This window comes from Mustela lutreola, chromosome 1 (assembly GCF_030435805.1).
Source record: "Mustela lutreola isolate mMusLut2 chromosome 1, mMusLut2.pri, whole genome shotgun sequence".
NCBI lineage: Eukaryota > Metazoa > Chordata > Mammalia > Carnivora > Mustelidae > Mustela > Mustela lutreola.
Genome location: NC_081290.1, coordinates 69,013,631 through 69,041,138, shown reverse-complemented (window position 1 = coordinate 69,041,138; position 27,508 = coordinate 69,013,631). Strand labels below are relative to the sequence as shown.

The 27,508-nt window shown below is 53.8% G+C and overlaps 1 long non-coding RNA gene across 4 annotated transcripts in view; it reads right to left on the bottom strand.

The window, feature by feature from the left end:
• Positions 1–2,267: 2,267 nt before the first annotated feature.
• The window catches only part of LOC131827425 (uncharacterized), a 47,174-nt gene continuing 21,933 nt past the window's right edge, over positions 2,268–27,508 (bottom strand). For all 4 annotated transcript variants that reach the window (XR_009352021.1, XR_009352019.1, XR_009352020.1 and 1 more), the window contains exon 6: positions 2,268–4,021. This is a non-coding gene — a long non-coding RNA (uncharacterized LOC131827425). The remainder of the gene's footprint in view (positions 4,022–27,508) is intronic.

Genomic DNA, 27,508 nt, shown 5'->3' with positions numbered 1-27,508 from the left:
GTGCAGGCTGCCCAGAACTCTGGAGAATGCCACAAACTCACCCTCCTCTCAGCCTCCAGAGGAGCCTGTCTCAATGCTGGCAGATTGGGCCTGCCATGCCCCTAGGCCCTAACCCTAATCCTAGGATGGGTTTTCAGGCTTCTGTTTCAAGAGGCCTGGCCCCCAAGCCCTCCTTATTGGGACCCCTGAGTCACACCCCAGGAATCAGTCTGCATCTCAAGAGGAAACTATGCCAGCTGAATCTGCACAAAACCTTCAAAGTGAGAGAAAACTGCATATTCCACTGAGGACACCACCACCTTCAAGAACACCCCAGGGCACAAACCTGGGGGGTTTGTGTCTGTCTGAGTCCCCCCCCAACTCAGCCTCCCAGGGAGCCCACCTCAGGCTGGCAGATCAGGCTGGAATGCCCCTAGGTCCTAACCACAACCCTAGGTAGGATTTTCTGGCTCCTATCCCCAGAGGCCTGGCCCCCAAGCCCTTGAGATTGGGAACCCCTGAACTACATGCCAGGACTCCACTGCCACCCAAGAGGTCAATGTGCTGTTTGGAGCTGCACAAAATTTTCAGAGCCAGAAACCTGCATGGCCCCCTGAGGCCAACTCCAACTATGGTGCCCCCTGAATCCCAAACATGAGCCTGATGCTCTGACCCCAGTCCTTAACTCTGCTCCTGGGGAGCTTGCCTCAGTGGGGTCCCTTGGGGGACTATGTGGACCCGGTCTATGGTCCAGGACAGTTGTAAAATGAACCTAATGAGAAAGTACTCCAAATGACACACATGCATGTGATCCAAACTGTCACACAAAGCCAGCCAATTCTCAGGAGCTGTCTTCCCAAATCGATATCAATTTGGGATATTGTCCTGGAGGCCAGGGCTGTGGCTAAGGTGTCCCCAGTCTGGAGGGCTTGGGGGCCAAGCCTCTGGGGATGGAAGCCTGAAAACCCAAACTAAGTTTGAGGTTAGGGCCTAGGGGCATTCCAGCCTGAACTGCCACTGCTAAGGTGTGATCCCTGGTGGGCTGAGTTAAAGGCAGGGCTCAGGAAGCTAGTCAGGCTCTGGGTTTGTGGCCAAGGGGCTGCCAAAGGTGGGGGTGGCCTTAAGGGGCATGCCACTCCTGCAGCTCAGCAGTGCCTCCAGTGGCAGGATACTTCCCTGTCACCCCTTCCAGCGTCTCTCATGACAGCTCAGCACTGCCTCCAGTGGCAACAAAGTGCACAGCCATGTTGTCCATCGTCTCACACTGCATCTCAACACTGCCTCTCTTTGCCGCCAGAAGCACTCAAATCCTTCTGGCATTCCTTGCACTGCTGCTGACCACTGCATCCAGGAATGGGAAACCATGATGCCATTTCTTCCAGGCTATCACAATGTAGATCACCACTGCCTCCTGTGCCTGCAAGCTACACTGGCACATCTTCCAGCAGCTCTCCCAATGAAGCTCAGCGCTGCTTTCAGTGACAGATTTCTGCACTGCCATGCCATCAAGCAGCTCTCATCACTCATCTTTCCACCACTGGAGGCAATGCTGAACTCTACTGAAACAGATGCTGAAACATGATGCAGTTCAGCATGCTGCCAAGAGAAGCAGTGATAAGCTGCTGTGGGCGAGATGCTGGAAGATGTCACCGGAGCTTCCTGACAATGGGTGCAGGGGACAGACACAGTGCAAGGTTTGGGATGGCGAGGTGGTGTGGATTCTCTCCACTGGAGGCAGTGTTGTGTTGCAGTCTGAGGGATGGTGGAAGACGTGCCAGTGTGGCTTGAGACCAGTAGAGGCAGTTGTGAGCTGCATTTCAAGACGCTGGAGTGCCAGGCAGTGCAGAACCATGCCAGTAGAGGTAGTGGTGAGCTGTGGTTCAAGAGTCACTGGAAAGCATGGAAATGCTGCTTGCCACCACTGCAGGCAGTGACGAGCTGCAGTGTGAAAGATGCTGGAAGAGGAGTCAGTGCATCCTGCTGGCTCTGAGGGCAGTGGGGAGGTGCTGGGTGAGAGACCCTGAAACGTGAGGCACTGCAGCTTGTTTTTACAGAATGGAGTGTTGAGCTGAAGACTGTTTCCCCAGGCTCAAGAGTGGTGGAAACAACCCCTGGAGTCATCCAACCACTCAGCATTGTGCCCCATGTCCCCAGGTATGGTGGTAATGGGCTGTCAGGATGGTGCAGGAGGGGTCTCTGGTAGGGGTCTGGGGCCAGAGAGAACCAAACCTGAATCATTTTGCATTTGGAACCAATGAATTGAAGATTTTTTGAAAGAGTATATTCGCTTCTCCAAAAAGGACAATGGCATTGGTCGACTGTACAAGGAAGTTAATTACCACTTAGAGACAAGCATGTGTCTCCCCTACTCCAAGGAATTGGAGCAGATGTGCAGGCCTTAGGTTGGAGATGCCTGCTTATCCCCAAATGACAACTCTCTTCACTCTGGTTCCATGAGTCCTGAAGTTTTGAAATCAGCGTCAGAGTAAATCATGCAGTTTGTCATGGGATGTCAGCATTCATAGAAAGCAGCAGGTGTGTTGGGTGCAATGTCACATCCACGTCAGGATGGGAGGTAAAACTTCTCTTCCTGGGCTTTTCTCTTGTCTCTAGGGGGGGCACAAAGTCAAACTGAAACAGCTATCAAAAATCAAGAGTGGATGCCAGAGTTCCTGAGTTCCCCTGCAGGTAGAATTTGGCAGGGGATCCCATTTTCTCTGTTCATTTCTGGCTTACGAAGGTATCTGGAACATCTTTTTCCCAGGCAATCACTTTGATTCAAAAGGGAAGATGAGATAGACTCAGTGTGTACTCTTAAAATAAAATGCATTCCTTCATCTAACAGTGTTTATTTCATTGGGCCTAGGCTGTGGTGGAGTGGCCAGCATCTAGAGTTAGGTGGCTGTTTGTGGTCAGATAGAGACTTGGATAATGTCTTGTCCTTTGTCAAAGGTGATGTATCCTAACTGATTCATCATTTCAGCCAAAGAGTTACAGTGAGGGTAGAGGGAAAATTCAAAATGATCCTAAGGAGGCTTTGAGGATTTACAAGTGAAGCATGACTTTCTAGTTTCACTTAATGGATCATCTAGATAGTTGGACATGCCATATTTTCTCTGCAGTATCATTTGTGATGAAGTCACAAGGAGAGTCTTTGGGAATACTCCAGGTTAGAGGCATGCTGGTGGCTTTAAGGAGTTTGGCTTTAGGAACTCTAGGGTGAATTTCTGTAGCTGCTTGCCTAAATCTGGGTGAATCAGCTTTCCATTTCCTCCTTAGGAAATTGCTGGTAGGTAAAGCTCTGCTTAGAGCAGAACCCTCCTGCACTGTTGGTAGGTATGCAGGCTGTTGTAGCCACTGTGGAACCTAGCCCCTAACCTAGGTCCACAGAAGAACCAAGAGTTGCATCCATTGTTTAGAGCATTTTCTCACTAGGAGTGTGTTGCAACAATGCGGGAACTCAGGCCAGGACCACAAGGCTCCCTTGAAGGCCCCAGCTAATAGGAGCTGTCTGGGGGCAGTGTTGAGGGAGGGGGTCCAGCTGAGATCAGGCTGTGTTGGTGGCCCAGTGGGGTACTGAAGATGGGAGTGGACTCACAGGAGCATGCAGGGTTCTCCTGCTCTGAGGGTTTTGTGCATCTCCAAATGACATGGATTCCTCCTAGGTGGCAGGCGGAGTCCTGGGGTGTGGCTCAGGAGTCCCCAATCTGGAAGGCTTGGGGGCCAGGCCTCTAGGGACAGAAGCCTGAAAACACAACCTAGGTTTAGGGTTAAGGCCTAGGGGCATGGCAGGTCTGATCTGTGGGCATTGAGGCAGGATCTCCATGGGTCTGAGTTGAGAACAGGGGTCATGCAGCTTGTCAGGCTATGGTGGGGGTTACTGAATTTGGGGTTGGCCTCAGGGAAATATGCAGGTTTCTCCTGGTCTGAGGGGTCTGTGCATCTCTGCAGTTTTCATCTGGGAGGCAGGCAGACTCCTTGAGTGTGGCTCCAACATCCTCAATCAGGAGGGCTTGGGGTACAGGCCCCAGGGGACAGAAGCCTGAAAACACAACATGGGTTTTGTGTTAGGGCCTACAGGTATGGCAGGCCTGATCTGCCAGCACTGAGACCAGCAACCCAGGAGGCTTAGTATAGGGAGGGTTTGGCCACATGTGTGCCTATCTTTTAGAGCACTTTCTTGCAGGATTTGGGCCACAGCCACTAGGGACCTCAGGCCAGGCCCAGGTGGCTCCCCTGAAGGCCTGTGCAGCCAGAGGGGGATTTCCAGCCAATTCTCCCAAGCTCTCTGCCCAAATCATTATCAATCTGGGCAGAAAGCTCAGGAAAATTGACTAGTGTTGTGTGGTGATTCGGACCACACTCGAGCCTGCTGTTTAGAATGCTTTCTGTCTAGGTGTGTGTTGCGATCATCCAGAAGCTTGGGCCTGGGACACGCGGCTCCCATGAGGTCCCCCACTGAGGGCAGCTTTCCAGGGACAGAGTTGAGGGAGGGGCTCAGGCTGAATGTCAGGCTCTGTGTTGGTGGCCTGGTGGGGTGCCAAAGATGGAAGTGGCCTTGGGGGGTCATGCAAGTTTCTCCCACCCATAGAGTTTTATGCAGCTCCAAACAGCATGGTTTCCTCCTAGGTGGCAGGCAGAGTCCTGGGGTGTGGCTCAGGGATCCCCAATCTGGAGGGTTTAGGGAACAGACCTCTTGGGACAAAAGGCTGAAAAAAGAACTTAGAGTTAGTGTTAGGGCCTATGGGCATAGCAGGTCCAATCTGCCAATGCTAAGGTAGGATCCCCAGGGGTCTAAGTTGAGGACAGGCATCACGCAGTGAGGGCCCCTTAGGGATGAGTTGAGGGCATTCATCTGGTGCTGTGGCAGAATCTGGGTTTGTAGCTGAAGGGTCACCAATGGTGGGGGTGGTTTTAGGGGGGCATCCAGGTTTCCCCTCTCTGAGGATTCTGTGCAGCTCCAAATGGCACCATTTTGCCCTAGGTGGCCAGCAGAATGCCGACATGAGACTCAGGCTTCTCCAATCTGGCAGGTGTGGGAGCCAACCTTTTGGACATGGAGGCCTGTACACCAGACCTAAGTGTTTGGCTTAGGGCCTAAGGGCATGGCAAGCCTGATCTGCCCATGCTGAGGTGGACTACCCTCAGGGCTGAGTTGAGGTCATCCATCCAGTGGCATGGCAGAATCTGGGTTTGACCAGGGGGATGCTGATGGTGGGGGTGGCTTTATGGGGGCATGCAGGTTTCTTCCACGCTAAGTGTTTGGCGCAGCTCCACGTGGCACAGGTTCCTACCATGTGGTGGGCAGAGTCCTGTGGTATTGGTCAGGGGCCCTAAATCCATGGATCTTGGTGGCCAGGCCCTTTGGAATGGAAACTATTAACCCAAACTAGGGTTAGGGCCTAGATGCATGGCACGACTCATCTGCTGACACTGAAACGGGCTCCCGTCAGGGCTGAGTTGAGGACATGCATCCTGTGGCAAGGCGGAATTTGGCTTCATGGTCAGGGGTGCCACTGATGGCAGGGGTGGCTTTACAGGGGCATGCTGGTTACTCCTCATCTCAGGGTTTGGCACAGCTTCAAACCACAAGGTTTCCTCCCATGTGGCATGTGGACTCATGTGTTGTCCATCAGGGGTCCTTAATCTGGGGGGCATGGAGGCCAGTCCCCTTGGAATGGAAGCTGAAAACCCAAACTAGGGTTAGGGTTAGGGCCTAGGGGCATGGCAGGCCCAATCTCCCAGTGCTGAAGTGGACTCCATGGTGGGCCAGTTGAGGGTGGGCATCAGGCAGCGGGTTGGAGTCTGGATTTGATTCGGGGGGGGGGGGGGGCAGATGCTGGGGGTGGTCTCGGGAGGCATGCAGGTTTTGCCTGCTCTGAGGTTTTTGCATAGCTCCAAATGAGACCATTTCACCCTAGGAGGCTGGCGGAGTACCTGTGTAAGTCTCAGGTGTCCCCAATCTGATGGGTTAGGGAGCCAGCCCTCTGGGCTTGGAAGCCTGTATACCACACTTAGGGTTAGAGTTAGGGCCTAGGGGCATGGAAGGTGTGACCTGCCAGCACTGTGCAACCTACCAGGCTCCCCTGAGGGCATGTGTCTGGCGGCACAGCAGATGCAGCTTTATTGCCAGAGAGTCACTGATTGTCACAGAGGATTTAAGAGGGCATGGATGCTTCTCTGCCTCTGAGGGTTCAGCACAGCTTCAAATGGCAAGGTTTCCTACCATGTGCTGACGGAGTCCTGGAGTGTCAATCAGGGTTCCTTTATCTGGGGGGATTGGGAGCTAAGCCCCTCAGAATGGAAGCCTGAAAAACCAAACTGGCTTAAATCCTAGGGGAATGGCAGGCGCAATCTTCCAGTGCTGAGGTAGGATTCCCAGGGGCCTGAGTCGAGCATGGGGGTCAAGTGGCATGTCAGCCTCCAGGTTTTATTCTCACCTGGGCCATCCTCAGTGAGGGTGGCCTCAAGAATACCTGCCGGTTTCTACCAGTCTGAGAGTTCTGGGAAGTTCTGAATGTCAGTTTCCTCCTGAATGGCAGGAGGGGTCCATGGATGTGGATGAGGGGTTCCCAATCTGGAGGGCTTTTTGGCCAGGTCTCTGGACACAGAAGCCTGAAAACACAACCTAGGGTTTGGGTTAGCGATTAGGGGTTTCCAGGCCCGATCTGCCAGCGCTGAGAGAGGAACCCCAGGGGCTGAGTCTAGTACGGGGATCAGGAAGCACATCGGGCTGTGAGTTTGTGGCCAGAGTGGGAGTCGAAGTTGGGGTGTCCTCAGAGAAGCATGTGGGTTTGTTCCATTCTGAGGGTTCTGCATAGGTTTGAATGGCATGGTTTCCACCTGGGTGGCAGGCAGACCCCTGGGATGTGGCCCAGAGGTCTCCAATCTGGAAGGACAGTGCCAGGGTGGCTTTAGACCTGTGGAGGGGGTGTGAGCTGCTCTAGGAGCCTGTGGAAGGCCCGGCAGTGCCAATTCACGCCACAGGAGGGAGTGGTGAGCTGTGGTGCTAGACCCTGGAAGGCATGACAATGCTGCTTGCCACCACTGGAGGCAGTGGCGAGCTGCACTACAGTGGCGAGGAAGCGTCAGTGCTGCCTGCCTGCTGTTTGTGAGGGCAGTCAAGAGTTGCTGGCTGAGAGACTTTGAAAGGTAAGGCTCTGCAGCTTGTTTTTAAAGGAGGGAGTGGTGAGCTGAAAATTCTGTTTCCCCAGGCTAAAGAGTGGTGGTAACAACCTCTGGAGCCAGGTCCCCACTCAGCATTGAGCCCCATTGCCCCAGGTTTGCTGGTAATGTGCTGCTTGGATGGTTCAGGAGGGTTATCGCAGTGGGGCTCTGGACCCAGGTGGAAACTAAACCTGACTCATGGTGCATTTGGAACCGAGGAGTTGAGTGTTTGTTTGGAAGACTCTATTTGCTTCTCCAATAAGGACAAGGGCATTGGCTAGCATTAGAAGGAAGTGAATGACCATTTAAGAAACAGGGATGTGTCTCTCATCTCAGGAATCAGAGCAGGTATACAGACTTTAGGTGGGAGGTGCCTGCTTATCCCCAACTGACAACTCTTCTTCACTCTGGCTCCACAAGGACCAAAGTTTGGAAATCTGTGTCTGAGTCAGTCATGCAGCTTGTCCCAGGACATCAGAAATCAGAGAAAACAGCAGGACCATGGTGCACAATGTCACATCCATAGAAATATGGGAGGGAAAACTACTCTTTCACCCTAAAACTCCTGGGCTTTTCTCTTGTCTCCAGTGGAGCCACAAAGTCGCACTAACACAGCTGTCAGCAATCTGGAGTGGGAGCCAGAGTTCCTGAGTTTCCCCTGCAGGGAGCACCTGGCAGGGGATCTCATTTTCTCTGTTTATTTCTGGCTTACAAAGGTATTCGGAACATCTCTTTCCTAGGCAACCCCATGGATTCTAAAGGGCAGATGAGACGGACTCGGTGTGTGTTTGGAACATAGAATGTGTTCCTTCATCTAACACTGTTTATTCCATTGGTCCTAGGCTGTGGTGGAATGGCTGGCATTTCGAGGTAGGTGGCTGTTTGTGGTCAGATCGAGGCTTGGATGATGGCTTCTCCTTTGTCCAAGGTGATGTGTCCTAACGAAATAGACTTTTCTATCCAAAGAGTTCCACTGAAGGCAGAGGAAAAATTCAAAAGGATTCCAAAGAGCCTTAGACGATTGAAAAGGGAAGCTTGACTTTCTAGTTTCACTCAGTGGACCATCTAGAGAGTTGGACATGCCGTCCTTTCTCTGCAGTTTCATGGGTGGTGAAGTCAGAAGGAGAGTCTTTGGGAATTGCCCTGGATAGAAGCATTCTGATGGCTTCACAGGGCATGGCGTCAGGAACCCTGGGGTGAATTTCTTTGGCTGCTTGCGGGACACTGGGTGAGTCATGTTCTCCCCCAGGTTTTCTGTTTCCCCCTAAGGAAATTGCTGGCAGGGAATGTTCTGCTTCAAGTGGAACTCTCCTGCACTGTCGGTGAACATGTGGGTTGTTGCAGCCACTCTGGAAAAGAGTATGGTGGTTCCTCCAAAACCTAAGAACTGAACAACCCTGGGATTCAGCACCTGCTCTCCTGGGTATTTCCCTAAAGGGCACAATGCACATTCAGTGGGGCACAACCACCGTGATATTTACAGCAGCATTATCAACCATAGCAAAATGATGGTGGGAGTCCCAATGTCCATTCACTGATGAGTGATTTCATATATATGTATATATATGAATGTATAGATAGATAGATAGATAGATAGAGATAGATAAGGATATATGTAGATATATAATCTCCCACATTTTCTTAATGGAATAGCAACCAGATTCAAAAAGAATGAAATCTTACCATTTGCAAGGATGTGGATGGATCTAGAGTGGATTTAGCTAAGCAAAATCAGTAAGAAAAGACCAATAGCCTATGACTTGACTCCTATGGAATTTCAGAAAGAAAACAGATGAACATAGTGAGGGAAGAAAGATAGGCTAATGAGAAAACATACCTCAACCTTACAGCAGAAACCAAAGGTTGCTAGAGGGCAGGGGTTTGGAGGGGAGGGGTTAAATGGGTGACAGCTGTTAGGGAGGGTACTTCTTGTGATGAGCTCTGGGTGTTCTATGCAGGTGAGGAATCATGAAACTCTACCCCTGAAGCAAAGGAATGAACACTGCATGGAAACAAATTCGAATGGAGGTCAAGGAAGGAAAGAAGAAGACCATGTTCTACTTCATGAAGGGTGAGGTAAAAATGGAGTGATTTTGGCTCTCCTGTTCTGCCAGTGATCCTTTTCAATCACATTGTGGTAGGATACACTAGTTTCTGATTGCATAAGGAGCCCTCAGAAAGCTGCCAGGAAAGATTCAGATGTCAGAGCATGTCCATGTTCCATCGATATGTTCCTTCCAGTTTGCCCAGGTACAAAGGTAAGTGGAGAGAAATATGGCAGAAGAGGAAAGGAGGTAGCCTTCCCCCTTTCTCATGACAGCCTTGGGCCAGTGAAACTTGAGAAGCAGAGTGGGGGGTATCCCAGAGCTCTGAGGCAGACAGGGGAGTCTAGGCAGACAGGTATGCCTAAAGCTAACAGGAACCCCTGAGAAGAACTTAGCTAGGGGTGTGGCAGGCCTGAGTTGCTTGTCTGGAGGTGGGTTCCCTGAGGAGCTGAGTTGAGGAAGGGGGCCAGGCAGAGCATCAGGCTCTGGGGGGTTGCAGAATGTCGGGGTGTCCTCATGGGGGCATGCTGGTTTCTGCGGCTCTGAGAGTTTTGTGCAGCTCCAAATGGACTGGTTCCCTGCTGGGTGGCAGTCAGACTCCTAAGGTGTGGCTTCAGGGTTCCCAGTCTAGAGGGCTTTGGGGACAGGCCCCTGAGGAAGGAAGCTTGAAAACGCAACTTAGGGTTAGGGTTATGGCCTTGGGAAATTGCAGGCCCAATCTCCTGGCGTTAAAGTGGGATCCCCTTATGGTTCAGTTGAACAACTGCATCCTATGGTGTGGCAGAATCGGCATTTCTGGCCAGGGGACCCACTGATGGTTGGGGTGGTTTTAGAAGGTTGTGCAGGTTTCTTCCTCTCTGAGGGCACTGCGGAGCTCCAAACAGCATGGTTCCCACCCCCACCCCTTTACACGTGGCTGTCGGATTCTTGGGTTGTCACAAAGGGGTCCTTAATATGGGGAGTTGGGAGGCCAGGCTTCTAGGGATGGAAGCCTGAAAACAGAAACTAGAGTTGTAGTAAGGGCCTTGGGGCAAAGCAGGCTCCATCTGCTGGTACTGAGGCAGGCTTTCCAGTGGGCTGACTTCAGGGTGGGCATCAGGTGGCACGTCAGACTCCGAGTTTGTGTCCATGAAGGCTACAGAAGCTGGGGCTGTCCTCAGAGTGGCATGCATGTTTCTCCCAATCTGAGAGTTCTGCAGAGCTCCAAAGGGCACGGTTTCCTCATAGGTTGGGGGCGCAGTCCTGGGGTGTCACTGAAGCATCCTTAATCTATGCCAGTGTGAGTCTCAGAGTTGCCCATCAGCAGTCTTGGGTAACAGGCCTCTGGGCATGGAAGCCTGTGCACCCTACCTAGGGTTAGGGTTAGGGCCTAAGGTCATGGCAGGCCCAATGTGGCAGCACTGATGGAGGCTCCCCTCAGGGCTGAGTCCAGGGCATGCGATCGGTGTGGTACAGCAGAATCCGGGTTTATGGCCATGGGGAACTCTCATGGTGGGGGTGGCTTTAGGGGTCTTGAGGTTTCTCCCCGTCTAAGGGTTTGGCGAGCCCCAAACCACAAGATTTCCTCCCACGTGGTGGGTGGAGTCCTGTGGGTTCATTCAGTTGTCCTTTCCTGGGGGATGTGGGGGCTCGGTCTCTTTGGATGGAAGTCTGAAAATCCAAACTAGGGTTATGGTAAGGGCCTCGGGTCATGGCCTTGGAAATCGCAGTGCCATTTCTGCCAGTGCTGAGGCGGGTTCCCTGGTGGGCTGAGCTGAGGGTAGGCCCCAGGCAGGGGGTCATATTCCGGGTTTGAGTCCAGGGGGGTCACAGATGCTGGGGATGACCTCGGGGGCATGCATATTTCCCCGCTCTGAGGAATCTGCAGCTCCCACTGGCACTATTTCACCTTAGGAGACTGGGGTGTGCCAGCACGAGTCTCAGGCATCTCCAGTCTAGCGGATTTGGGGGCAAGGCCTCTGGGTATGGAAACCTGTAGACCCCACCTAAGGTTACACTTAGGGTCTAGGGACATGGCAGGCCCAATTTGACAGCACTGAGGTGGGCTCCCCATGGGGCTGAGTTTAGGACATTCATCTGATGATCCTGAAGAATCAGGGTTTGTCCTGGGGAGGGGGGCGATCGTAGGGGTGGCTTTAGGGGGACATGCAGGTTTCTCCCCCTCTGAGTGTTCAACGCAGCTTCAAATGGCACAGTTTCCATCTGTGTGGCAGGTGGATTTCTGGGTTGTCATTCAGGGGTCCTTAATCTGGAGGGCTTGGAGTCCAGGCCCCTTGGAATTGAATCCTGAAAACCCAAACAAGGGTTAGGGTTAGGGCCCTGTGTCATTGCAGGCCATATCTGCCAGATCTGAGGCAGGCTGCCCTCAGGGATGAATTGGGCACATGCTTCCGGCGTCACAAGTATCTGGCTTTATAGCCGGAGGGCCGCGATGGTCAGGATAACTTTATGGGTGCATGCAGGTTTCAACCCCTCTGAGGGCTTGGCACAGCTCCAATCAGCATGACTTCCTATCACGTGGCATGTGGAGTCATGGGGTATCACTCAAATGTCCTTTATCTGAGGGCTTTGGGGACAGGAGCCTTGGAATGGAAGCCTGAAAACCGAAACTAGGGTTAATTTAGAGCCTAGGGGCATGGCAGGCCAGATCTTCTGGCACAAAGGCAATCACTCAGGGGCTCAATAGCAAGAGGTGTTGGACTCATACCTGGCTTGTAGATGGCTTTCTCACAGAGTTTGTGCCGCAACCACTCAGGACCCGAGTCTAGGTAAAAGTGGTGTCCCTGCAGACATGCGCCACAGGAAGAGAGTTTGCCGGGGGGTTTTAGGCCAATTCTCACGAGCTTTCTGCCCAAATCGGTATCGATTCTCATGAGAATTGGCCAGCATTGGGTGGCAATTGGGACCACACTGTGGACTAGAGTGATTTCTTGATCAGTGTGTGTTGCAGCCATCTGGAAAATGGGCCGTGACTGCACTTCCCACCCAAGGGCCCTTGTGCACGGGATATTTCCTGGAGCAGAGCTGAGGGAGGGGTTGTGGCTGGGGGTCACCTCCGACTTTTTGGCTCAGTGTGGTGCCAAATGTTGGGGATGGCCTCAGTGTGGGCATAAAGGTTTCTCTTGCTCTGAGGTTTCTCTGCAGATCCAAAAGGCATGGTTTCCTCCTGGGTGGCAGGTGGACTCATGGGGTGTGACTCAGGGTTTCCCAATTAGAGGGCTCAAGGGACAGACCCATGGGGAAAGAACACTGAAAACACAACCAAGGGTTAGGTCCAGTGCCTAGGGGCAGAGCAGGCCTGAACCACCAGCACTGGGGTGGGAACACTAGAGGGTGAGAAGCAGGAGTCTTTGTCCTCGGGCATGTGTGACTCATAGAGGGCATTCTCGTAGGATTCTGGCTGCCATCACTGGGGTCCCCGGGCCAGGCCCAGTTGGAGGCCCTGCAGACATGTGCCACAGGAGGCGAGTTTGCCGGGGATTTTCTAGCCAATTCTCAGGAGCTTTCTGCCCAAATCAAAATCGACTGAGTCAGAAAGCTCCTGAGAAGTGGCCGGCACTGGGCGGCCATTCTGGCCATACTGTCACCTATGGTCTAGAGCCCTTTCAAGCTCGGTTCATGTTGAGACCCCCTAGGAAATGGGCCATGACCAGATGGTTCCTCTGAGGACCCCCAGTGCAGGAGAGCTTTCTGGGGGGAGAGTTGAGGGAGGGGTTGAGGCTGGGTGTCAGCCTCTGAGTTTTTGGCCCAGTGTGGCTCCAATGGTGGCAGATTGCCTCGGGGTGGGGTGGGGGCATGGAGCTGTCTCCTGGTCTGAGGGTTTTCTGCAGCTCTGAAGTCACTGTTTCCACTTAGGTGGCAGGAGGACTCATGGGGTGTGTTTCAGGGTTCCCCCAGTTGAGGGCTCAAGAGACAGGACCCTGGGAAAGGAAGAATGAAAAACCAAGGAAGGGTTAGGGCCAGGTCCTAGGGGTATGGCAGGCCCCATCTGCCAATGCCAAGGAGGGTATCCCAGGAGCTTGAGTAGCAGGAGGCAGTGGTCTGGCATGCACCTGACTCACTGAGGGCTTTCTGGCAGGGTTCTAGCTGGGACAACTAGGGATCCCGGGCCAGGCCCAGGGGTGGCCCTCTAGACATGAGGCACATGAAGCGAGTTTGTTGGGGTTTTCCAGCTGGAAACCCATGGTGGACTCTTTTCCTATGGCACATGTCTGCTGCGCCACCTCCTGAGCCTGGCCTGGGTTCCCGACTTGTCAAGTAAAGAACCTGCGCGAAATCCCTCTATGAGTTAGGTGCACTCCAGGTCAATGGCTCCAGCTACTCAGCCCCCTGGGGTGCCCACCCTGGTGCTGGCAGATTGGGCCTGCCATGCCCCTCGGTCCTGGCACTAACCCTCTTTTGGGTTTTCAGTCTTCTTTCCCCAGGATCCTGTCCCTCGAGCCCTCAAATTGGGGACCCCTGGGTCATACTGCATGACTGCCTGCCACTCAGGAGGATTCCGTGCCACTCGGAGCTGCAGAAAACCCTCAGAGCGGAAAAAACTTACATGACCTCCTGAGGCTACGCCCAACATTCAGCACTACAACAGGGCATAAATACGGAGGCTGATGCCCAGCCAGAGCCCCTCCCTCAACTCTGCCCCTGGAAAGGTCCCTTGCACGTGGGCTCTCGGGGGAGCTGTATGGGTCCTGCCTATGTTTCTGGATGGCTGATAGACACATAGTGACAAAACGCTCTAGACTGCAGGCACCAGTGCGGCTCGAATCACTGCTCAACACCAGTCAATTCTCATGAGGTTTCTGTCCAAATCAATATAGATATGGGCAGAAAGCTTGTGAGAACTGGCTGGAAAACACCTGGTGATCTCAAGCTTCCTGAGCAGGGTCTGCAGGGCCACTGACTGGGTCTAGCCCGGAGTACAGAGTGGTCGAGGATGGAACCCTGTGAGAAAGCCCTCTGTGAGCCAGGTGCATGCAAGACCAATGCCACCTGCTACTCAGCCACCTGGGCTGCCTACCCTGGTGCTGGACATTTGGGCCTTCCATACCTCAGGCCCTGGCCAGAACCCTGCGAGAATACCCTCTATGAGCCAGGCACACATGAGGCCAATGCCTCTTGCTACTCACCCCTGAGGTGCCCGCATCAGTACTGGCGGATCATGCCTGCCATGCCTCTAGGTCCTGGCACTAACCCTCCTTTGGGTTTTCCGTCCTACTTCTCCAGGGTCCTGTCCCTCAAGCCCTCAAATTGAGGAAATCTGAGCCACACTGCCTCTCTACACCTGCCACCCAGGAGGAAACCATGCCGCTCAGAGCTGCACAAAACCCTCAGAGTGGGAGAAACCTACAGGCCCCCACAAGGCCATCTCCCACCTTTGGCACCCCGTCAGCAACCAGCATGGAGGCTGAAGCCCAGCCGTACCCACTCCCTTAACTTGGCCCTCAGAAAGCTTCCCTGCACAGGGGCCCGTGTAGAAACCATGTGCACCCTGCTGGTGTTACAAATGGCCATGTCATGCACGTAGTGAGAAAGTGCTCTAGACCACAGTCACCAGTATGGCCCCAAACGCTGCCCAATACCAGACAATTCTCCTGAGCTTTCTGCCCAAATAGATGATTAGCTTTTTGATTCTCAGAAAGCTCATGAGAATTGGCTGGAAAACCCCCAGTGAACGCCCTCCATCGGCAGATATCCACAAGGCCGTCACCTGGTCCTAGTCTGGGGTCCTGAGTGGTCAAAGCCTGAAATCTGTGAGAAAGCCCTCTACGATCCTGGAGCATGTGAAGGCAATTCCATTTACTCCTCAGCCCCCTGTGGTGCCCGCCCTGAACTCTTGGTTGGGTTTTCAGGCTTCCAACTCAGGGGCCTGTCCCTCAAGTCCAGTATGTTTGGGATGCCTGAGCCACACTTCATGACTCTGCCTGCAACCCACAAGGAAACTGTGCCTTTTGGAGCTGCACAAAATCCTCAAAGTGGGATTAACCTTAATGCCCCCCCTGAGGCTACTCCTCACCTTCCACGCCCCACCAGGTTGCAAACACAGAGGCTGATGCCCACCCAGAACCCCCCCTCAACTCTGCCCTTGGAAAGCTCCCCTGAAAGGCCTCCTTGGGGGATCCGCAAGGGCCTGGCTCACGTTCCTGGATGGCTGAGATACACACCTAGTGAAGAAGCGCTCTAGACCATGGGCACCAGCGTGGCCTGAATCGCCGCCCAACACCGGCCAGTTCTCACAAGGTTTCTGCACAAATCAATAAAGACTTGGGCCAATAGCTCATGAGAATTGGCCAGAAAACCCCTGGTGAACATGCTTCTTGCAGCACATGTCTTCAAGGCCAAGGCCTGGGCCTGGTCCGAGGTCCCGAGTGGTCGCAGCCCAAACCCTGGGAGCCTTTATGAGCCAGATGCACATGAGGCCAATGCCTCCTGCTATGCAGTCCCCTGAGGTGTCCACCTGAGGCTGGTAGATCGGGCCTGCCATGACCCCAGGCCCTGGCCTCAACCCTTGGTTGGGTTTTCAGGCTTCCGTCCCCAGGGGACTGTCCCTCAAGTCCTCCAGATTGGGGACCCCTAAAACATACTACAGGAATCCGCATGGCACCCAGGAGAAAACTGTTACACTCTGATCTGCACAAAACCCTCAGAGTGAGATTAAACTGCATGCACACCCTGATGCTACCCCCAACCTCAATGCATGGGGCCACAAAAACTGAGGCTGAGTCCCAGCTGAAACCCCTCCCTCAATTCTGCCTCCAGAAAGCTTCCCTGCACGTGGTCTCTTGGGAGAGCCATGTTAGTTCTGCCTGTGTTCCCAGATGGCTACGACACACAACTAACAAGAAAGTGCTCTATATCATGGGCACCAGCATGGCCTGAATCGCTACACAATACTGGTCAATTCTCACGAGCTTATGCCCAAATCAATATTGATTTGGCCAGAAAGCTCATGAGAATTGGCCAGAAAACTGCAAATGAACTTGCTTCCTGTAGCACATGTCTGAAGGGTCTCTGTCTGCACCTAGACTGGGGTCCCGAGTGGTTGTGGCCCAAACCCTGCTAGAAAGCCCTCTATGAGCCAGATATACATGAGTTCAATGCCTCTCACTATTCAGACTCCTGGGGTGACTGCCTCAGCGTCGGCAGATCGGGCCTGCCTTGCCCCTAGACCATAACAGAAACCCTAGTTTCAGTTTTCAGGCTTCCATTCCAAGGGTCCTGGCCCCCAAGCCCCCAGATAAAGGATCTTTGAGTGACACCCCAGGACTCTGCACACCAAGTGATTGGAACCTGGGCTGACTGGAGCTGCACCAAACTCTCAGAGGGGGAGAAACCTGCATGCCCTCATAAAGCTACCCCAACCATCAGCAGCCCCTCTGGCCATAAGGTGAGATACTTGTGATGCTGGACATATACCCCCAATTCAGCCCTGAGGGAAGCCTGCCTCAGAGCTGGCAGATAGGACATGCAATGACCCAAGGCCCAACCCTAACCCTTGTTTGGATCTTCAGGATTCCATTCTGAAGGGCCAGGCCCCCAAGCTTACTGGATGAAGGACCCCTGAGCAACACCTCAGGAATCTGACCTCCACACAGATGGAAACCTTGCCATTTGTAGCTGTGCCAAACCCTCAGAGGATGAGAAACCTGCATATCCCCCTAAAGTCACCACTACCATCAGTGGCCCCCTGGCGACAAACCCTGATTCTTCAGGATCACTGGATAAATGTCCTAAACTCAGCCCTGAGGGGAGCCTACCCCAGCACCATTATATAAGGCCTGCCATGTCCCTAGCTAACCCTAGGTGGGGTGTACAGTCTTCCATACCCAAAGCCCTGACCCCAAAGCCCACCAGATTGGGGATGCCTGAGACTCACACTGACATGCCGCCAACATCCTAGGGTGAAATGGTGCCATATGGAGCTGTGCAGAAAACTCAGAGCAGGGAACCTGCATTCCCTCTAAGGCCAGCCCCAGCATCTGTGTCCCCCGGACATAAACCCGGAATCTGATGTGCTGCTTATGCCCACCCTCAACTAAGCCCACTGGGCAGCCCACCTCAGCACCGGCAGATCAGGCCTGCCATTCCCCTAGGCTCTTTCCATAACCCTAGTTTGGATTTCCAGGCTTCCATCCCAAGATGGAATGCCCCCACATCCCCTGAATTAAGGACTATTGAGTGACACCACAAGACTGCACCCACCACTTGGGAGGAAACCTTGTGGTTTGGAGCTCCACTGAATCCTCAGGGAGAAACCTTCAAGCCTCCCTAAAGCCACCCCCACCATGAGAGGCCCCCATAGCCATAAAACCAGATTTTGCTGTGCCACTGGATGCATGCCATCATCTCAAACCTGAGATGATGAGCCCACATCAGCACCGGCACATTGGGCCTGACATGCCCTTAGGCCCTAACCCTAACCCTAGGTGGAGTGTACAGGCTTCCATGCCCAGATGCCTGTCCCCCAACCCCTCCATATTTGACACCTCTGAGACTCTGGCTGGCACAGACAAAGGATGCCTCAGTGACACCCCAGGACTGTGCCACCCCTTGGAGGAAAGCCCCCACATTAGAAGAAAGCCCTTTGGAGCTCTGCAGAACCCTCAGAGTGGGAGAAACCTGCATTCCAGCCTGAGGACACCCCCAGCTTCTGTAGCCTCCTTGGACACAAACTCGGAATCTGGCATGCTGCCTGATACCCGTCCTTATGTCACCCCATTGGGCAGCCTGCCAAGAGCACTGGAAGATCAGGCCTGCCTTGCCCTAAGGCCCTTACCATAACTCTAGTTTCTGTTTTCAGGCTTACATCCCAAGAGGCCTGGCCCCAAATTCCCCAGATTAAGTACCTTTCTGGGACAACCCAGGAATCCGACCACCATGGGGGTAGGGGTGGGGACATGCTGTTTGGAACTCTGCACTTCCCTCAGAGAGGGAGAAACCAGCATGCCCTTCTAAAGCCACCACCACACTCAGCAGTTCGCATGGCCAGAAACCCCAATCCTGCTGCACTGATGGTTGCATTCCCTCAACTCAACCCCAAGGGGAGTCAACCTCAGTGCTGGCATATTGGGCCTGCCATGACCTAAGGTCATAATCCTAACCCTAAGTTGCGTTTTCAAGCTTCCTTCCTCAGGGGCCTGTCCCCAAAGCCCTCTAGACTGGGAACCCTGAAGCCACACCTTAGGAGTCTGACTGCCACTCAACAGGGAACCAGTCCATTTGGAGCTGCACAAAACTCTCAGAGCCGCAGAAACCAGCATGCCCCCATGAGGACACCCCGACATTCTGCAGCCCCCCAGAGCCTGATGCTCTGCCTGGCCCCCTTCCTCAACTCAGCTCCTCAGGGAACCCACCTCCAGACAAGCAACTCAGGCCTGCCACACCCCTAGCTAAGCTCTTCTCAGGGGTTCCTGTTAGCTTTAGGCATACCTGTCTGCCTAGACTCCCCTGTCTGCCTCAGAGCTCTGGGATACCCCCCACTCTGCTTCTCAAGTTTCACTGGCCCAAGGCTGTCATGAGAAAGGGGGAAGGCTACCTTCTGAATGCTTAACACCTCCTTTCCTCTTCTGCCATATTTCTCTCCACTTACCTTTGTACCTGGGCAAACTGGAAGGAACATATCGATGGAACATGGACATGCTCTGACATCTGAATCTTTCCTGGCAGCTTTCTGAGGGCTCCTTATGCAATCAGAAACTAGTGTATCCTACCACAATGTGATTGAAAAGGATCACTGGCAGAACAGGAGAGCCAAAATCACTCCATTTTTACCTCACCCTTCATGAAGTAGAACATGGTCTTCTTCTTTCCTTCCTTGACCTCCATTCGAATTTGTTTCCATGCAGTGTTCATTCCTTTGCTTCAGGGGTAGAGTTTCATGATTCCTCACCTGCATAGAACACCCAGAGCTCATCACAAGAAGTACCCTCCCTAACAGCTGTCACCCATTTAACCCCTCCCCTCCAAACCCCTGCCCTCTAGCAACCTTTGGTTTCTGCTGTAAGGTTGAGGTATGTTTTCTCATTAGCCTATCTTTCTTCCCTCACTATGTTCATCTGTTTTCTTTCTGAAATTCCATAGGAGTCAAGTCATAGGCTATTGGTCTTTTCTTACTGATTTTGCTTAGCTAAATCCACTCTAGATCCATCCACATCCTTGCAAATGGTAAGATTTCATTCTTTTTGAATCTGGTTGCTATTCCATTAAGAAAATGTGGGAGATTATATATCTACATATATCCTTATCTATCTCTATCTATCTATCTATCTATCTATACATTCATATATATACATATATATGAAATCACTCATCAGTGAATGGACATTGGGACTCCCACCATCATTTTGCTATGGTTGATAATGCTGCTGTAAATATCACGGTGGTTGTGCCCCACTGAATGTGCATTGTGCCCTTTAGGGAAATACCCAGGAGAGCAGGTGCTGAATCCCAGGGTTGTTCAGTTCTTAGGTTTTGGAGGAACCACCATACTCTTTTCCAGAGTGGCTGCAACAACCCACATGTTCACCGACAGTGCAGGAGAGTTCCACTTGAAGCAGAACATTCCCTACCAGCAATTTCCTTAGGGGGAAACAGAAAACCTGGGGGAGAACATGACTCACCCAGTGTCCCGCAAGCAGCCAAAGAAATTCACCCCAGGGTTCCTGACGCCATGCCCTGTGAAGCCATCAGAATGCTTCTATCCAGGGCAATTCCCAAAGACTCTCCTTCTGACTTCACCACCCATGAAACTGCAGAGAAAGGACGGCATGTCCAACTCTCTAGATGGTCCACTGAGTGAAACTAGAAAGTCAAGCTTCCCTTTTCAATCGTCTAAGGCTCTTTGGAATCCTTTTGAATTTTTCCTCTGCCTTCAGTGGAACTCTTTGGATAGAAAAGTCTATTTCGTTAGGACACATCACCTTGGACAAAGGAGAAGCCATCATCCAAGCCTCGATCTGACCACAAACAGCCACCTACCTCGAAATGCCAGCCATTCCACCACAGCCTAGGACCAATGGAATAAACAGTGTTAGATGAAGGAACACATTCTATGTTCCAAACACACACCGAGTCCGTCTCATCTGCCCTTTAGAATCCATGGGGTTGCCTAGGAAAGAGATGTTCCGAATACCTTTGTAAGCCAGAAATAAACAGAGAAAATGAGATTCCTCTGCAGGGGAAACTCAGGAACTCTGGCCGCCACTCTACATTGCTGACAGCTGCATTGGACTTTGGGGCTCCACTGGAGATGAGAGAAATCCCAGGATGTTTGGGGTGAAAGAGAAGTTTTACCTCCCATCCTGACATAGATGTGACATTGTGCACCATGGGCTTGCTGTTTTCTCTGAATTCTGATGTCCTGGGACAAGCTGCATGACTGACTCAGACACTGATTTCCAAACTTCGGTCCTTGTGGAGCCAGAGTGAAGAAGGGTTGTCAGGTGGGGATAAGCAGGCACCTCCCACCTAAAGTCTATACACCTGCTCTGATTCCTGGGAGAAGGAGAGACACATGCTTGGTGGTTTTTTGTTTTTTTTTTTTTTTTTTTTTTTTTAAGATTTTGACAGAGATCACAAGTAGGCACAGAGAGAGAGTAGAGAGAACACCTCCTCAGAACACCTCCTTCTGAACACATACTCCAGGGAAGCTCCCCTGTACTGGGGCCCCTGGGTGGGCCACATCGTCTCAACGCATTTTCCAAATGGCCACTATATGCACCCAGTGAGAATTGGCAGGAAAACCCTGGCAAACTTGCTTTGGGTGCCACATGTCTTCAGGGCTGCACCTGTGCCTGGCCCGGGATCCTGAGTGGTTGTGGCTCCAACGGTGCCAGAAAGCCCTCCATGAGTCAGATGCAGACCAGGCCAACGCCTACTGCTCCTCAGCCCCTGGGGGTCCCCACCCTGGCGCTGGCTGATGGGGCCTGCCCTGTCCCTAAGCCCAGGCGTGAACCCTCACCTGTTTTCTCAGCCTTCCATTTCCAGGGACTTTTTCCCTTTGGCCTTCCAACTGGGGAATCCTGAGGCCCCCGCCATGACTCCCCCTACTGCCCTGGCCCAAATGGTACCTCTTGGAGCTGTGGACAAGCCTTGGAGTGAGAGAAACTTTTGTGCCCCCACTGAGGCCAGCCCCAGACTTGGGCACCCCAGAAGTCCAAACAGTGAGAGCCAGACACCCTGCCACAACCCTTCTCTCAACTCTCTCCAGGAAACCTCCCAAGCGCCCGGACGCCAGGGTGGGCCATGTCATCTCGGCGTGTTTTCCTGGTAGCTGCAACATGCTCCGAGGGAGAAAGGGCCCTTGGCCACAGGGAACAGGGCGGTCCGCAGGGCTGCTCAACGCCAGCCAATTCTCATGAGTGTTCTGCCCATATCGATCCTGATTTGGGTAGAACACTCGAGAGAACTGGCCAGAAAATGCCCAGTGAACTCGTTTCGGGTGCCGCACGTCTGCAGGCCGCCCCCTTGGCGCCCCAGACGCCCCAAATGTCGGAGGCCCCAGGCCCCGACGCCAGGCCCCAAACCTTTCCTCAACTCTGTTCAGGGAAAGCGCCCCTGCGCTGGGACCCCCGGGTGGGCCATGTCATCTCAGTGTGTTTTCCGGGTGGCCACGACATGCCCCAAGCAAGAAAGTCTCCTTGGCCACGGGGAACATGGCCGTCCGCAGGGTTGCCCAATGCCCACCAATTCTCACGAGAGTTCTCCCCAAATCGATCCCGATTTGGGCAGAACTCTCGTGAGAATTGGCCGGAAAATGTCCGTCAAACGCTTCAGGCACTGCACGCCTGAAGGGCCGCGCCCTAGGCCTGGCCCCGAATCCAGAGTAGTCCCGCCCGAAGCCCACTAGAAAGCCCTCCGGGAGTCAGGCTCCAGCACGGCTGATGCCTCCTGCACCTCAGCCTCCGGGTGTCCCCTCCCTAGCGCTGGCAGATGAGGCCGGGCACAAAACCTCACTTGCTTCCTCAGCCATCAGTTTCCAGTGCCCTATCCCTCAGGGCCTCCAACTGGGGAACCCTGAGACCTGCGCCACGACTCCCCCTACTGCCCCGGCGCTAACAGTGCCTTTCGGTACTATGGACTAGCCTCCTATGGAGAGAAACCTTCGTGCCTCCACTGAGGTCAGCCTGATCCTTGGGGGCCGCAGCCACCCCAAAAGTCAGAGGTGGACGACCGGCCACAACCCCTCCCTCAACACTGCTCTGGGAAAGCTTCCCTGCCCCTGGGCCCCCGGGTGGGCAGCATGGTCTCCGCACGTATTCCAGGTGGCCGTGTCATGCCCTAGTGAGAAAGGGCCCTCGGCCACGGGAAACAGGGCGGTCTGCAGGGCTGCTCCATGCTGGCCAATTCTTACGAGCATTCTTCTGCATAAATTGATCCCGATTTGGGCAGAACGCTGGTGAGAATTGGCCGGAAAACACCCGGTGAATTCGCTTGGGGTGCCACATGTCTGCATGGCCACCACCTGGGCCTGGCCCGGTATCCCGAGAAGTTGCATCCGAACACCCCCAGAAAGCCCTCCGGGAGTCAGGCTGCAGCCAGGCCCACATCTCCTGCTCCTCAGCCTCTGGGGGTCCCCTCCCTGCTGCTGTCCCCTGGGGCCGGGCCTGCCACAAGGCCCAGGCTCCAAACCTCACCTCATTCCTCAGACTTCCGTTCCCAGAATGCTGTCCCTCTGGACTCCAACTGGGGAACCCTGCCTTTCAGAGCTACCTACTAGCCTTCGAGCAAGAGATACTTTCATTCCCCACAGACGCTAGTGCCATCCCTGTGTGCCCCATACACCAGAAAAGTCGGAGGCGGACGCCCGGCCACCACCCCTCCCTCAACTCTTTTCCGGAAAAGGGCCCCTTTGCCGGGGCACTGGGGTAGGCCATGTCATCTTGAATTGTTTTAGGGTGCCTGTGACGTGCCCCGAGAGACTCACACCCAATTCCTCCCATGGATGGGAGCATCAGACTGACGGCAGGAGACAGCCTCTCAGCCAGGAGGAGACCGTTTCATTTGGTGCTAACACCCTCAGAGCTGTAGAAACCAGCATACTCTCCTGAGGACTTTCCTGCCAACTTTGCTCCTCCAAGCCAAAAGCTCTTGAGGAGCCTCCTGAGTCCCGCCCTCAACTCAGCCTTTGGGTGAGCGGATATTTGCACTGGCAGATCCGACATGCCTTGGCCCGAACACATAACCCTAACCCTACACCTAACCCTACCCCTAACCTGACTCTAGCCCAGGTTGTGTGTTCAGGAGTCCATCTTCCAACGCCTGGTCCCCAAACCCCCCAGATGGGGAACCCCTGAGCTGCGCCCCATCATTTGACCTGATCCCGGGAGGATACCCTGCCATTTAGAAATGTGCTGGAGAAACCTGCATGCCTCCCTGAGACCACTGCCATCTCCAGCGCTCTCAAGGGCCGGGAATCAGGAATCTCATGGTCCTGAAGACACATATCCTCAAATCAGGCCTCAGGATAGGTCACCACAGCGCCACTAGATGCCCCTATGACCAAACCCTAACCCTAGGTTGGGTGTTCAGGCTTCCGTCCCCAGAGGCCTGGCTCCCTAGTCCTCCAGACTGACGATGCCATATTCCCAATGCAGGACTCTGGCTGCCACTCATGACTAAACTGGACCACATGGCCCTGTGAAGCACCCTCCTCGCTGGAGATACCTCCATGCCCCCTAAAGCCACTGTCACCTTCCGAGGAACCCCACACCACAATCCCGGAGCTTGACGAGCTGCCAGAACAATGCCCTCAACTCAGCCCTCCGGAGAGCCTGACTCTGCCCTGGCACATCAGGCCTGCCATTATCCCTGGACCAAACACTCACCCTAGGTTGGGTGTTCAGGCTCCGGACCCCAGAGGGCTGACACCCAATTTCTCCAATAAGTGAGAGCATCAGAGTAATGACAGGACGCAGCCTCTCAGCCAGGAGGAGACCATTTCATTTGGTGCTCTCTAACACCCTCAGAGCTGTAGAAACAGGCATGCTCCCCTGAGGTCATTCCCGCCATTTTTGCCCCTTCAGTCCAAAAACCCAGGGCCTAGGAGCCTCCTGAGTCCTGCCCTCAACTCGGCCCTTGGGTGAGCCAGTATCTGTGCTGGCAGATCCGACATGTCTTGTCGCTAAGACATAAGCCTAACCCTAAGCCTAACCCTAACCCTAATGCTAACCCTAGCCCACATTGTGTGTTCAGGCGTCCTTCCTCCAACACTTGGTCCCAAACCCCCCTAGATGGGGGACCCCTGAGCTGCACCCCATCATTGCACCTGATCCCACGAGGATACCCTGCCATTTAGAAAAATGCTGAACCTGCAGAGTGGGAGAAACCTGCATGCCTCCCTGAGGCCACCCCCACCTCTGGCGCCCCCAAGGCCCAGGAACCAGGAGTCTCATGGTCCTGCAGACATGCGCCCTCAACTCAGGCATCAGGATGGGTCACCATAGCACCAGCAGATCAGGGCTGCCCTGCCCCTACGTCCTAAACCTAACCCTAGGTGGGGTGTTCAGGCTTCCATCCCCAGAGGCCTGGCTACCTAGCTCTCCAGACTGGGGACCCCTTATTCCCAATGCAGGACTCTGGGTGCCATCCACAAGGAAACTGGAACACATGGCCCTGTGCCAAACCCCTTGGATTAAGGACCCCTTAGCGACATTGCTGGACTCCAACCACCACATGGGATGAAACCTTGCACTTTGGAGCTGCTGAGCCCTCAGAGGGAGAGAAACCTTCAATCCCCTGTAAAGCTACCCCCACAATTGGTGGCACCACAGTCCATAAGGCCAGTTTCTGCCAAGCTACTGGACACATGCCCTCAACTCAGCCCTGAGGGGAGCCCTTCTCAGCACCTACAGATTAGGCCTGCCATGTCCCTAGACCCTAACCCTAGGTGGGGTGTACAGCCTTCTGTACCCCAAGCCCATCAGACTGGGATGCCTGAGACTACCACCAGCACTACGCTGGCCTCCTAGGGCAAAATGGTGCCATTTGGAACTGTGCAGGAACCTCAGAGCAGGAGAAAACTGCATGCCCCCCAAGGACACCACCAGCTTCTTTGCCCCCCAGACACAAACCCAGACCACAACTCCTGCCTGATTCCCACCCTCCATTCGGCCTACCCAGGAGACCACCTCAATTCCAGCAGATCGGGCCTGCATGTCCCTAGGCCTTAACCCTAACTCTAGCTTGGATTTTCAGGCTTCCATCCCAAGAGGCCTTGCCACCACGCACCCCAGATTAAGGACTTCTGAGCAACACCACAGGACACAGCCTGTCACACGAGTGGAAACCTTGTGGTTTGGAGCTGCAATGAACCCTCAGAGGGGGAGAAACCTGCATGCCACCCTAAAGCCACCCCAACCATTGGCAGTCCTTCTGGCCATAGAGCTGGATTCCATCCTGCCACCAAATGCATACCCTCTACTCAGCCCATAGGGGATCCCACCTCAGCACTGGCAGATCAGGCCTGCCATGCCCCTAGCCCTAACCCTAGTTTGGGTTTTCAGGCTTCCATTCTGAGGGTCCAAGCAACAAAGCCCCCTGGATTAAGGAACATACACCCCAGGACTCCACTTGCCACACAGTAGGAACATGTGACGTTTGGAGTTGTGCTGAACCCTCAGAGGGGGAGAAACCTGCCCCTATAAAGGCACTCCCACCATCTGCGGCAACCCCTGGCCATAAAACCTAATTCTGCTGAGCTTCTGGAAACATGCCCTCAACTCAGCCCTGAGGGGACCCCACCTCAACATCAGCAGATCGGGCCACCATGCCCCTAGGCCCTTACCAGTACCCCTGTTCAGGTTTTCAGGCTTCTATCCCAAGGGGCCTGGCCCCCACATTCCCCAGATTAAGGACTACTGAGTGACACTACAGGACTCCACCTGCCACACGGAAGGAAACCTTGTGGTTTGGAGCTGTGCCAAACCCTCAGATGGGGAGAAATCTTCCAGCCCCCGTAAGTCACCCCCATGGCCAAAAAACCGAATTCTGCTGCAACGCCAGATCAATGCCCTCAACTCGGCCCTTAGGGGAGCCCGCATCAGCATGGGCACATTGGGCCTGCAATGCCCTTAGGCCCTTAACCTAACCCTAGGTGGGGTGTACAGGCTTTCATGCCCAGAGGCCTGCCCCCAAGCCCGCCAGATTGGGCACCTCTGGGACTCATGCCGGTATAGATTAAGGATGCCTCAGTGACACCCCAGGACTGTGTCTGCCACATGGGAGGAAACCGTGCCATTTGGAGCTCTGCAGAACCCTCAGGGTGGGAGAAACCTGCATGCAACCCTGAGGTCACCCCCAGCTTCTGTGGCACCCCTGGACACAAACTCGGAGTCTGACGTGCCACCTGAGACCCACCCTAAAGTCAGTCCACCAGGGAGCCCACCTCATCACCAGCAGATTGAGCATGCCATGGCCCTAGGCCCTTAACATAACTCTAGTTTCTGATTTCAGGCTTCCATCCCAAGAGGCCTGGCCCCCAAACTCCCCAGATTCAGGACCTCTTTGTAACAAGCCAGAAACCTAACTGCCATACAGGGGAAAGCCATGCCATTTGGAGATCCATAGTTCCCTCAGAGAGGGAGAAACCAGCATGCCCCTCGAAAGCAACCCCCACCATCAGCCATCCCTCTGGCTAGAAACCCTGACTCTTCTGCATTGCAGGGCACATTCCCTGAACTCAATCCCAAGGGTATCCCACCTCAGTGTCGGCAGATCACGCCTGCCATTCCTCAAGGCCATTATCCTAAACCTATGTTGCGTTTTCAGGCTTCCTTCACCAAGGGCCTGTCCCCCAAGCCCTATAGATTGGGAACCTTGGAGCCACACTGTAGGAGTCCACCTGCCACCCAGCACTGTAGGAGTCCACCTGCCACCCAGTCCCTTTGGAGCTGTGCAGAATCCTCAGCACCAGAGAAACCTGCATGCTCCCATGAGGACTCCCCCATGTTCTGCAGACCCCTGGCTACAAACTCAAATTATGATGCACCACCTGACCCCCATCTTCAACTCAGCTCCTTGGAGAACTCACCTCAGCACCAGCAGTTCAGGCCTGCCACACCACTAGCTCAGCTCTCCTCAGGGACCCCTGTCAGCTCTAGGCAGACCTAGAACTCCCCTGCCTAGATCCCCTCTCCTTCTCAATTTACACTGGCCCAGGCATTCATGAGAAAGGGGAAAGCTATATCTTGGATGCTTAATACCTCCTTTCCTCTTCTGCCATATTTCTCTCCACTTACCTTTGTACCTAGGCAGACTGAAAGTAACATATCAATGGAACATGGAAATGCTCTGAGATCTAATCTCTCATGGCAGCTTTCTGA